The 11,891-nt window shown below is 36.5% G+C and overlaps 1 pseudogene; it reads right to left on the reverse strand.

Annotated features, from left to right (window-relative positions):
* Window positions 1-225: 225 nt before the first annotated feature.
* Window positions 226-1,413, reverse strand: LOC132043109 (uncharacterized; annotated as a pseudogene).
* Between the last annotated feature and the right edge of the window lie 10,478 nt (window positions 1,414-11,891).

Genomic DNA, 11,891 nt, shown 5'->3' on the forward strand with positions numbered 1-11,891 from the left:
TGCTCGAATTTTACAAGTCTAGTTACAAAATGGACAAAATATGGGTAAGAAACTTAAATATAAATGTAGACTTTGTCATAGGATTAGATTTCATGTTACATAATAATGGTAGCTGTACGATTACAAGAGATTGAGTGATTTTCTTAAAAAAACATCACTCATACACTAGTACAAACTATTAAAGCTGAAAATAGAATAAGACATAAGAAAATCCAGACTGCAGACCAGGTAAACCTGCAAAAGAAAAAAGATAGTTGCTGCAAAGACTGTGAAGAAAATAACACATGCTGTAAAAGAAAAACAGAATCAAAGAATTTAATTCTAGAAGAAAATGAAGAAAAAGATATATTAGAAAATGAAGACGTATTAGAAAAAGACTATACTTTAATAGATGTAGAAACAAAATTATATAATTTCAAAATGGGAATAGAAAGAAGGAAAAAGTGTTCAAAACACACTCAAACTTTGACCAAAATTGCTATAACACATTTCAACTTTGCGGGGGTCCTATGACCCCCCTGAACTATTTTAAACTGAAATATTGACACCATAAACGATGATGTGGCATAGCAAGTGTGCTCACTCTCTTGTGAGCAAGTGACAGGCAAAAAATAAATAAGAAAAAACTAAGTTGACAAGTGTCATTTCTTAAGTGGAAACTATACAATTAATTAAATTTGATTAACATTAACCATGCTCTCTCTCTATCTAGCCCCTTCCCTCTCTTACATCTCCGCAACTTACCATGGTCCCACTAGTTAGTTTTTTTTTTTTTTTAAAAAAATTTTCATCTTCTCCCACCAAAGGGCGACATAAGCAGCCCACCACATGGCGATTTGGCCACCGTCGCGGAATTGAACCACTGTGCCACAACCATTTGAAGCGCAATATAATTGCGCACAAACCCCAGAATCACAATCCACAAATTCACCCAAGTACCACGAATTAAAAAAAATTAAAAATTTTAGGTCCAAACACCCCAAATCTTTTCTCCAAGATAACTCATAAACAACACTACCAACACCATTAGATGACTTCTTTTTGTTGTTGTTGTTGTTCCTTCTTTCTTTTTTACTCTTTTCTTTTTTGCTTTGTTGCAAACCATCTTCATAAGCATCAAGTATCTCATGTATAAGTTGTCTATTTGGTGAAGAATCCCATTTAATCCAATAGCTCATGTAACAATTAAAACAGTAACAGTTAAAAGTAGCTACATGGTGGGTATTCTTTCTTTCGCCGGAAAAGTTACCGGAAAATTCACCGGAAGAACAAGAAATGAGATAAGCTAAGACTTGTTTATCTTCTTGAGATAAAGATGAAGCAAGTGTTAAAATAGCAACTGGTAAAAATGAAAGATGGTCAGAAATTAAAGGAGGAGATGGATGAACTGCCTTTTCTATAAAGTTTCTTCATAGTTCTTTTTTTTTTTTTTTATGAAAATTACCTCAAAAAAAAAATGTTTTTTTTGGAGCGTGTATTACACATTGTAACAAATGTTTGGGGAAGACGTTTTAATGGTGTCAATATTTTAGTTTAAAATAGTTCAGGGGGGTCATAGGACCCCCGCAAAGTTGGAGTGTGTTATAGCAATCTCGGCCAAAGTTTGAGTGTGTTTTGAACCCTTTTCCCTAGAAATAATAGGAGTAATAAAAAACCAAAAAGATCTAGATAATTTAACAAAAAAATATTAGATGAAATAGAAATAATAGGAGAAAAACCTTTAAAGCATTGGGAAAATAACAAGGTTGTATGTAGATTAGACATAATAAATCCAGAATGTGTAATTAAAATAGCCTCAATAGAAGCTACAAATCAGGACTTAGAAGATTTTAACATACAAATTAAAGAATTAATTAATCTAGGAGTAATAAGGAGATCTACTTCTAAACATAGATCTGCAGCCTTTATAGTCAGAAATCATAGTGAGATAGTAAGAGGAAAAGCTAGAATGGTAATAAATTATAAAAGACTTAATGATAATACTAGAACTGATGAATATAAATTACCAGATAAAACAGAATTAATAAATAGAATACAAAGAAAGAAAGTATTTAGTAAGTTTGACTGCAAATCAGGATACTGGTAGGTAAGAATGCATGAAGATAGTATAGAATGGACTGCATTCACCTGTCTTGAAGGACATTTCGAATGGTTAATAATATCATTTGAATTAAAGACAGCTCCACCAGTTTTTCAACAAAAAATGGATAGTATATTTGGAGAATACAAAAGGTTTGTATTAGTATATGTAGATGACATATAAGTATTTAGTAAAGATATTAAAGCATCTAAGACATTTACAAATGGTATTTAGACTATTCGTAGAAAATGGAATAATAATTAGTAAGAAAAAGATGGAATTATGTAAATATTATATAAATTTCTTAGGAGTAGTACTAGCAGATGGTAAAATAAAATTACAACCACCTATAGCTAAAAAGGCCCTAGAAATGCCAGACAAACTAGCTAATACTAAAGAATTACAAAAATTCTTACGAATAGTAAATTATGCTAGAAATTTTTATAAAAGACTTGAGAAAAATAGCAGGACCTTTATATTCTAAGACGGGATCTAATGGTCAGAAACATTTTAATACATAAATATTAAATTAGTACAGAAAATTAAAGAAAAAATAAAGAATATCCCTGACCTAAATATGCCATTAGAAATAAACTATTCAATTATAGAAACAGATGGTAGCTTTGAAGGATAGGCAGCAGTGTTAAAAGCAAGACCAAATAAATATAGTAATAAAAGAGAAGAAAAAATAGGTGCTTATCAAAGCGGTAAATACAAAGAAAAAGGTAACATGAGTAGTATTGATGCCGAAATCTTAGCTGTAATATACAGACTAAATAGTTTCAGGTTATATATTTTAATAAACCAAAAATATTAATAAGAACAGACTGTGAAGCCATGGTTAAATTCCATCAAAATATAAATGACAAAAATAGTAGTCGAAGAAGATGGTTAAATTTTATAGATACCATCTCAATATATAATTTAATTTTCAAACATATTAAGGGAAAAGATAATAATTTAGTAGACCAATTAAGTAGGTTAAAAATTACTGTCAACTAATAAATTTATTTCATTATTGACAGCATGAGACCAACAATCCCAAAGACTGCAGACAAGGGAAAGGGCATTCAATCCTCACCCCCAAGACATTTACAGACAGACAGTATTAGGTAATTTTCATTTCAGACCACAAGCTTCATTAGGAAGTAATGTTTTAGAAAGAATACAGTTCGGTCCAAAACATAATTTAATATTTTTCTCACCGTCAAACATGACATTTAAAAATTACCAGAATGTGTAATAGATAGACCACAGAAATGTTTAGTAGACAATCTATGGATATCATACAATAAAAAAGACACAAAACATTTTATAGCAACTTTAAATGCTCTTTGCCAATATTTTACAGGCAAAAATCAAGACAAAAAGTTTAAATTTTATGTTGTTATACACGGCAAAACAAACAACATTTTTCAAACTTGGCCAGAGGTTATAGATTCAATTAAAGAAATTGAGAAACCTTTGTTTAAAGGATTTAATGATTTTACTGAAGCTTTAGACTATGCAAGAGGGATACTGGGTCCAAATTATTATATTTCTCCAGCACTTAGACAGAATCCAGACAAAATTCCTCAATACAATATCCAAAAAGATACAGGCAAAGTGATTTTTGGTGACCATTGTTCTTCCATGACTGAGGCATTCAAAAGACTAAACCAGAAAAATGAGACATTGATCCAAGAAAAAGCAAGACTCATGGAGCAAGTGAGAATGCTAGAACATAGACTTCAAGCGATCAAATTTGAATTGGTTCAATCACAGGGTTTTCCATCTCAAGACAAAATGGATGAGACGGGTGTGCATTCCCCAATGAATGCAGTAAAATCCACTGTATCGGATAGTGATACAGCTAGTCCGGTTCAAACGGTAGCCAGTAAAGACTTATCAAATCCATTAATGGTTGTCACTTGGCCAAAAAGTGAAGATGAAGGTTGTTCATCACTCCAAACAAGGCGAAAACTCCCAAAAACCTTAACGATAGGAGATAATTCAAAAAAGAAAAATTTATTGTCAAAAAAGAAAAAAAATGAGAAAATAGAAGATATAGTAAAACAGACATTAGAAAAGTTTTTCCAAGACAAAGAAAATGTAATGACCCATTCAGTCGTTATTGCATTTTTGACCATTTTTCTTAGTTAACTCGTCCCTGAGCCTTATTGGTACCATTTTGACCCGCGGAGACAGGTGGCATGGTTCCTTAGGCATTGGAGTGAGTATTGATGTGATTTTTGAAAAATTTGGCTTTTAAGTGAAAACCGTTTGACTCATAGTTGACTTTTGGGTAAACATATTTTTTTTGGATATCTGTCGATTTTGAAAGGTCCAGATAGTCATTTAGGACTTGTGTGTATATTCGGTTCGGCTCCCAATGCACTCGGGTGCATTTCAGGACTTGGGTTGGAAAGTTAATTTTGAGGTATCGGGGGTTGACTAGGTCAACGAGACCTCCGATCGGAATTCCAAGGCCACGAGTGCGTTCGTAGTGCATTTTTATATATATTTGCATATTTGGTTTGTGTCTCGGAGGTTCTGGTATGGTTCCAAGTGATAATTCCAAGTTTGTAAGACACCAAAAAAATTTTGGCGTCTGGTGGCCACAGAAGAGGCCTGGGGGTCGCCGAAGCGGTCGGGTGGCCGCTGAAGGGATCGACGAGCAGAATCTGATGTTAATAAGTGTTAAATTCCCCAACCTTGAGTCATTATTTCATTTTCATATCTCTAAGCTTGGGGAGGCGATTTTGAGAGGGTTTTCACCAGTTCTTCACAAAGGTAACATCCTTGACCTTAGAATCATCTATTCACTTCTCTTAACCATTAATCTATGCTAAGATTCTTCCTAAGAGTATGAAGGCTAAGTGGGTTTTTGTTACACCCCGTACTTCCAGATGAACGTTCGCTAAGTTTAAGTACAAGTATGTGGAATTATGATCAAGATGAGCCATCTTTCGGGTTTAAGGAATCGTATAATTATTAGGTATACTTATGGATAAAGTGATATATGAGGAGCACCGAGAAGTCTCACGACCAAATAGAGTTGAAGAAATAAGCTATTGAGACCTTGGATTTTATGGAAAATATGAGGGGTAATTTTTTGTCCAATTTTGAGAAAGAATATCTTTTAGTATATGAAAAGTTTTGAAGCAAAGCAAAAGCCTAAAATGAAGTTCGTAGAGTCTATTTTTCAACACAACAAACTGCTTGTCGATACGACATCGGAGTAGAGAATTATGGACATTGCAAGTTAGGCTGACAGAGCAGAAACGCGTGCTACAAGAATCGACGTGCTACAAGAGTCACGGGGCCGCCGGCTGCTGCCTCGCCACAAAGCGTCGAACCAACTTTGGGACCTTATAAAAGGGGTTTTACCCCTCACTTTTCATCCAAAAACACCTCTCAAAATCTCCCTAACTTTCTAGAGTTCTCCCAACCTTTCTTCCATAAAATTTTAACGCGAATCTGCATAATCTCGGATTTAAGTTCGGACACAGTAGTTGCGATCATACTATCGTATTGCGGTGAATCCTAGTTGGAATTCAAGATAAATATTGGAGATATTGCGGTACTAGTGATAATAAGGTATGAATCTCTCCTTATTGATATGAATATAAGTTTATTTACGGAAGTAGAGTTGTTGAATAATTGTATAGTGGATTTGTTGGTGGAAAAAATTGGAAAAATGTCGTGAGGGATATTTTATGGAATATATTGGTATTGATAATATTATGGTTGATGTTGGTATTGTTGTTATTGTTGTTGGTTGCTAGACTATGGTTTCAGGTTAGGCATATAAACAGGGGAGATGCTGCCCGAATTTCGGCAGATTTTAAAGGAATTTTAGTTAAAGGATTAAGACAAGTGTATGATGGTGAGCCTAATAATAGTATGAACGGTTTTATATGTAGATTACAAATCAGGAGCTAAGTAGGAAGGTCAAGGAGCAAGATTCCAAGTATGTTAAGGCTAAACCCTTTCTTTCTAAAGGCATGATTCTTTTGTGATAAACCTTTGCGCCATATCCACAATGTTATTGCTTCCACAAATGTTAGAATCTATGAGCCTTATTGTCATGACCCGACTAGGGCCATGACGGGTACCCGGGGCTAACCACCGAGCACCGCTCATTCTATTACTCCTTCATATACATTATGCATACATTCACATTTCTTATACTCACAATCATAGAAAAGCTAACTTCATTTGAAACATATTTACCTTTATATACATGAGCCCTTCGGCTATCAAAATAGTATATACATATGAGGAGAAACTTGTGAGACCATACTACCCACAACTACGTATCTACGAGCCTCTACTGGAGTACTAGACATATGGACGGGACAGGACCCCGTCATGCCCAAAACATGAATATGTACATCAAAAGAATAAGTCAATGGCACCTCCGGACTAATGGGGTGCTCTCAATCAGCTAATAGCTCCTACGAGTCTGGATCACCTCCCTGTCTACCTGTGGGCATGAACACAGCGTCCAAGAAAAATGGACGTCAGTACGAACATTGTACCGAGTATGTAAGGCATAAACAATAATGAAACATCAATGAAATGAGGGGCATCAAATGAGGAGCAATCATGGGATCGATCGTGAATCATAAAAGAAATAATGCACGTCGGCTTACTCTCATAATCATCATCATATCATGTATGCATAAATATATAGTCGCCCGACCATACAGGTACGTGTAATAATCGCAGCATTAGCTTTGCGTCTCAGGCCTCCCGCATTCGGGTTGCCATCTCATGCCGCCCACTAGTGGTGTCTGCCCATGCCATCTAGCCATGGTATATACGCTGCCCGCCTTGGCGGTGACTGCCCGGCCATATAGGCGCGGTGTAATATCATCATCATATACTCATCATAATATGGTCATCATGCTATACTCATCATAATGTATGCATGGAAACTCAAGAACAACTATACTTTATTGGGGTGACGTAAGGTCGTGAACCCCCGCTTCCATTACGGAGCATTTACAAGCATTCTGCCTCACCTTGAAGGAATTAGCATATAAAGTGAATGTATATAATGATCAACATCAACATATTATAAATAGCATCATTAGCTTTATAGAAATATCACATCCTGGACTCTAGGATCTTTAGACTTAAGCTTATCATTATCATTATCGAACTCATAGTGTATCTCTTATCTCATATGGCTACTCATGAACAAGGACTCATAGTTTTCTTTAAGATAGGAGATTCATGAAAAAGGAGGAAATTCATTCCATAAGACTCATGCCTTAGAAAGAAAGGACTATCCTCACATACCTTTGTCGTTTAACTATTCTATTGCTTGCTCACTCTCCTTGAATGCACGTGTTCTACCTTCAAGAGAGTTCGTATCGATATTAGCTAAACAATTATAAGAACGTGCTTACTAAGGCTAGAGAAAATTGGGTAGCATTTCCTTTGTTTATACGAATTCCTCCATATTCCATATCAACTCCCAAACATTTATAACAACCATCACAATATCATAAACAACAATCATCATTCAATTGCATTGCCCACATTTCACAATTTCACTTCAAATTCTCCATAATCATGGTCATCGTTTATTATTACGTTCTTTCACATATAATACTCATTCCATGTTCTAAATTTCATTCATAACCTACTTATAATCACAACATATCCATATTCATGATTCATTCCAACTACTCAACAATGACACTATTCTCACATTTATGACCCATTTTCTATATTCTTCTATAATCCAAGTGTTTCAACTTTTCAATACTTCAAACAACATGAAAAGATCATGAAACTTACCTTAGGTAGTGAAGGGACAAGCCTTGAGTGGCAATACTCTTCTTGCACCAAAACCCTAGTCCACTTCTCTTGGGATTTCTTGACTTAGATGACTTTAATGGGTTTCACACTCTTGATTCTTGTTTGTTTGATGAAGTTGATCATCAATTTCCTTTGTGTTCTTGTGGATGAATAGTGGAGAGAAAGTTTTAGAGGTTTCTTGACTTGTGGAGTGAAAATGAAATGAAAATGAAATGAGAGAGAGGTCCCTTATATTAATTCAAAATCTGCCCCGACCAAAACATACGGACCAACATACGGTCCGCGTATTTTTCACTGGCCGTATGTCTGGACCGTATGTTTGGTCCAGTGAAGTGTGCCATTCTGGGCTGAACCTACGGCTGGACATACGGTCCGTATATTTTATACGACCGCATGTCTGGCCGTATAATGCCCAGCTATCCGAGACTTGTTCTCGTCGACTCGTTTGATCTCCGATCCTTATGGAACCTTCTTAACACTTGTTTAACACTTCAATACCAATCTAAGGGACATTAGTACTCTTCCTCAAAACATTATTAAAACCTCATTAACTCGATACTCGAAACTCTTGCCCGACACACAACACATGACTTGCTTTCCTTAGCAACTTTCATCTCCTTCTTCAAATGTCTTTGGAAATCTTAATTAGGACCATTAAATGTTATTTCTCACTTTCCACAACATCGTAAACATCATGCCCTTCATCAGTCTATTCACTGTACGCTAACGGGAAATTGCCGAGGTGTAACACTTATGACCCGTATAATATTGTTGAGCTATTCATGACCTTCGAGATTATTCATTCATTGTCGATCGCGCCTTATGATTTGTTCCTTCAAGGTGAGATGTGTTCATGATGGCGGTTCCATAAGAATAACCCAACGAGATGAGAAATGTGTACTTAGGTAATGTCTAGTGGAACATGAATAGTGTGCTAGTAGAGGATTCCTAAGAAGTCCTAATGGCGAAGATGTGCTTATAGGACTTATATGATTATCTGGTACACTCACGGTTAAGCGAAGACCATGAGAAGTGCATATAGATTACTTATAGAAGTTTGATTATGATGTTGATCATAGTTACCATTGGTCTACGACCAGTTGGGTAGTTATGGATTACCACCGTGCTAAGGCCGGTCGGATTACTGATGATCGATCGGACGATTCGCTCTACGTCGGACGATAATGGACGGGTAATTATTACTCTCGGACTGCAATCTTGCGGTTACTGCGATCAGTTGGACAGTTAGTATAGGATGATTAGTAAGTTAAAGGCACAGTACTGTACATAGATATGGTTAAGAATGCAAGAGTATAGAGAGACATGTATTATATATGGATCGGGTTGCATGCCGCAACATATGTTCGGATAATGTTTGATGATAAGTCAACCAGGGCCATGGTAGGGTATACAGACCTAGTAAATATTGCAAAAAGATGAAGAGGTATGTATACATATGCTAGATTTCCATCGGTAGTTCAGAAATGCCAGGTTGATTCTTATTTTTCTCATCTTTAGTATATGGTTATTTTGTTGCACTTTTTGCCTTGCATACTCAGTACTTTGCTCGTACTAATGTCCCTTCTTGTGGACACTGCATTTCATGCCCGCAGGTCCTAAGATATATCTTGACGGATCTTTCAGTAAGGATACCGGCTGTTGGCGTGCAGTCGTGGCACTCCACTTGCCGGAGTTGCCACCGAGTCGCGCATGGTTTATATGCATTTGCATGGGTATGGCGGGGCCCTGTTCCGGCCACTTTATCTTATGTCATATACTCCTGTAGAGTCTCGTAAACAGATATGCACAGTTAGATGTTTTGTGATCATCTCAACTTACACTATGTTGTATCATTATTATGGATAGCCTTACCGGCATATGCACTCGAGAATAAGTTTGAAGACGTAAGTATGTTATCTTTTGGGCTTGTGCCCTATGGTTTATGGTACCTTGGTCTTATGTTGCCTTTCGAGGTACAAAAAACGTGGGTTAAAAGTTGGTTCGCTTAGTTTCCGTAAGGTGCCGAGTGCCAGTCACGCCTTACCAAGGTTGGGGTGTGACAGTTTTGGGGTTTTCTTCTAAAATGAACTTGTGGTTAAGAAATCTTGATTTGTTGGTTGGGTTAGCTCTATTAAGCATGGATTTGATGACTAGAACTTATTATTGCATGATTCTAACCTAGTAATAACTAGAATCAAAGAGGGCTTTCATGGTTTTAGGGAGAAAAAGGGTTAAAAACGAAATTGATGAATAGATGGAGTTTAATGATGAAATTGTTGATGTTTATGATAGATTATCATGTTTCCATGCTTAGTAATCAATAACCCATGATTATTTCATAGAAATTCTTGAATGAAAATTAGGGTTCTTAGACCCAAATTGGGGGTTTTTCATATAAAAAGGATTTTGAGGAATTGATGAACATTCCTTTGATTTTTAATGATGGATTTGGGTTAATTGGTGTTGAAATTAGTATTTTGATCATAAAATTCTCATTTTGCCCTTAAGTCTCGTTTCCCTAAATTAAAGAGCGGGTTTGACCCGAATAGAATATAACCAATATGAGTGTTGTTCTTTTCGTATTCTTACATAGAATCTCTAGTTGGTTAGAGTTTGATTGTGTGGAGACTCATCGCGAGGGCAAGGAACTAGCTCGTGGTCCGTGATTTGCTGTTCGGCGTTCCAGGTAGGTTATGGCTTACCTTTGTGGTGAGACTTCGACTAGAGAAGCGTATATTTAGATGAAATTGTCGGAGATATCATGTAAACCTTCGGGTATGAAGTTTGGGATTGATGTTATCTTAGGGTTTGGTATTGCTTGTGACTTGTTTGATTGGGCTTGTGGCCTGTAGACTCCATAGGAACTTCTTTGGTACGTTGCGTATAAATTGATGGATTCTTTATGAATTGGAAGTCAAACGGAAGGACAGAATTACTTGACATTGATACTAGTACTTAGTGTACGCCTTGTTATTGGTATAGCAATTTTGGGATATTTGGCCCTTATTGTCATGGAAATTGGATATTCATTATGATTCTTTGTGTGGATCATTACTGATGATATTGGTGCGCTTTGTATGGCATGGATGTGTATCATTTGTGATATTGGTGCGCTGTGTTTGGCACGACTTGAAACTTAAGATTGTTCACGGTTTATAGTTGTATTGTCCCATATTCATACTCATATTCATGGCATATTGATTATTGAGTCACCCTAGGCTTTGTGTGTTACACCTCGTGAGTTTTGTACGTTGAGATTCGCTAGGTGTTTGCTGTCTAATTGTGGACACTGGAGTTATTGTCGAGGAGATATTATATCACATGCGCTCATCTTATGGTTATGAGGGTTTAAGCTCAAGTAATAGGTCATGGAAGGGTTGGAGAACAAGTGAATCGAAGAGATTGAGTTTTCGGAACTCTGGAGAAAAGTTGGGTAAGATTTGGTACGATAATTTTGGTCTAACTTAGAGAAAGAAAATCTTTAGTATATTAGGAGTCTTGGAGTGAAACAAAAGCCTAAAATAAAGTTAGGGAAATCTAGTTTCCAACGCAACAAACCGCGCATCGATCCGACATTGGAATCAAGTGTTATAGGCATTTTAAGACAGGCCGCCAGAGCAGGGATGGGCTTGGCGCGAAAGTACATAGGAGCTAGGGGACAACTCAGCGGGACCGCGCCCTAAAGTGGCGCGAACGCGGCGTGTTACACCCTCTTAGGTTGGTTGAGCCAGAATCTGGAATACTATAAAAGGGGGCTCACCCCCTCATTTTCCATCCAAAAACACTCCAAACCTCTCCAACATTCTGAAAACTTTCCTCCAACTTCCAAACATCAAATTTTATCCCAAATCAAGTTTAATTTCCATATTCGGGTTTGGACAACGTATAGTTGCGGTTATAAAATTGTATTGTGGCGAATCTTGGCTTGAACTCAAGGTGGAAAGTGAAGATACTATGGTTCTAGCGGAAGTAAGGTATGAATCTTCCTTTATTGATA

Source organism: Lycium ferocissimum, unplaced genomic scaffold (assembly GCF_029784015.1).
Source record: "Lycium ferocissimum isolate CSIRO_LF1 unplaced genomic scaffold, AGI_CSIRO_Lferr_CH_V1 ctg21178, whole genome shotgun sequence".
Classification (NCBI taxonomy): domain Eukaryota; kingdom Viridiplantae; phylum Streptophyta; class Magnoliopsida; order Solanales; family Solanaceae; genus Lycium; species Lycium ferocissimum.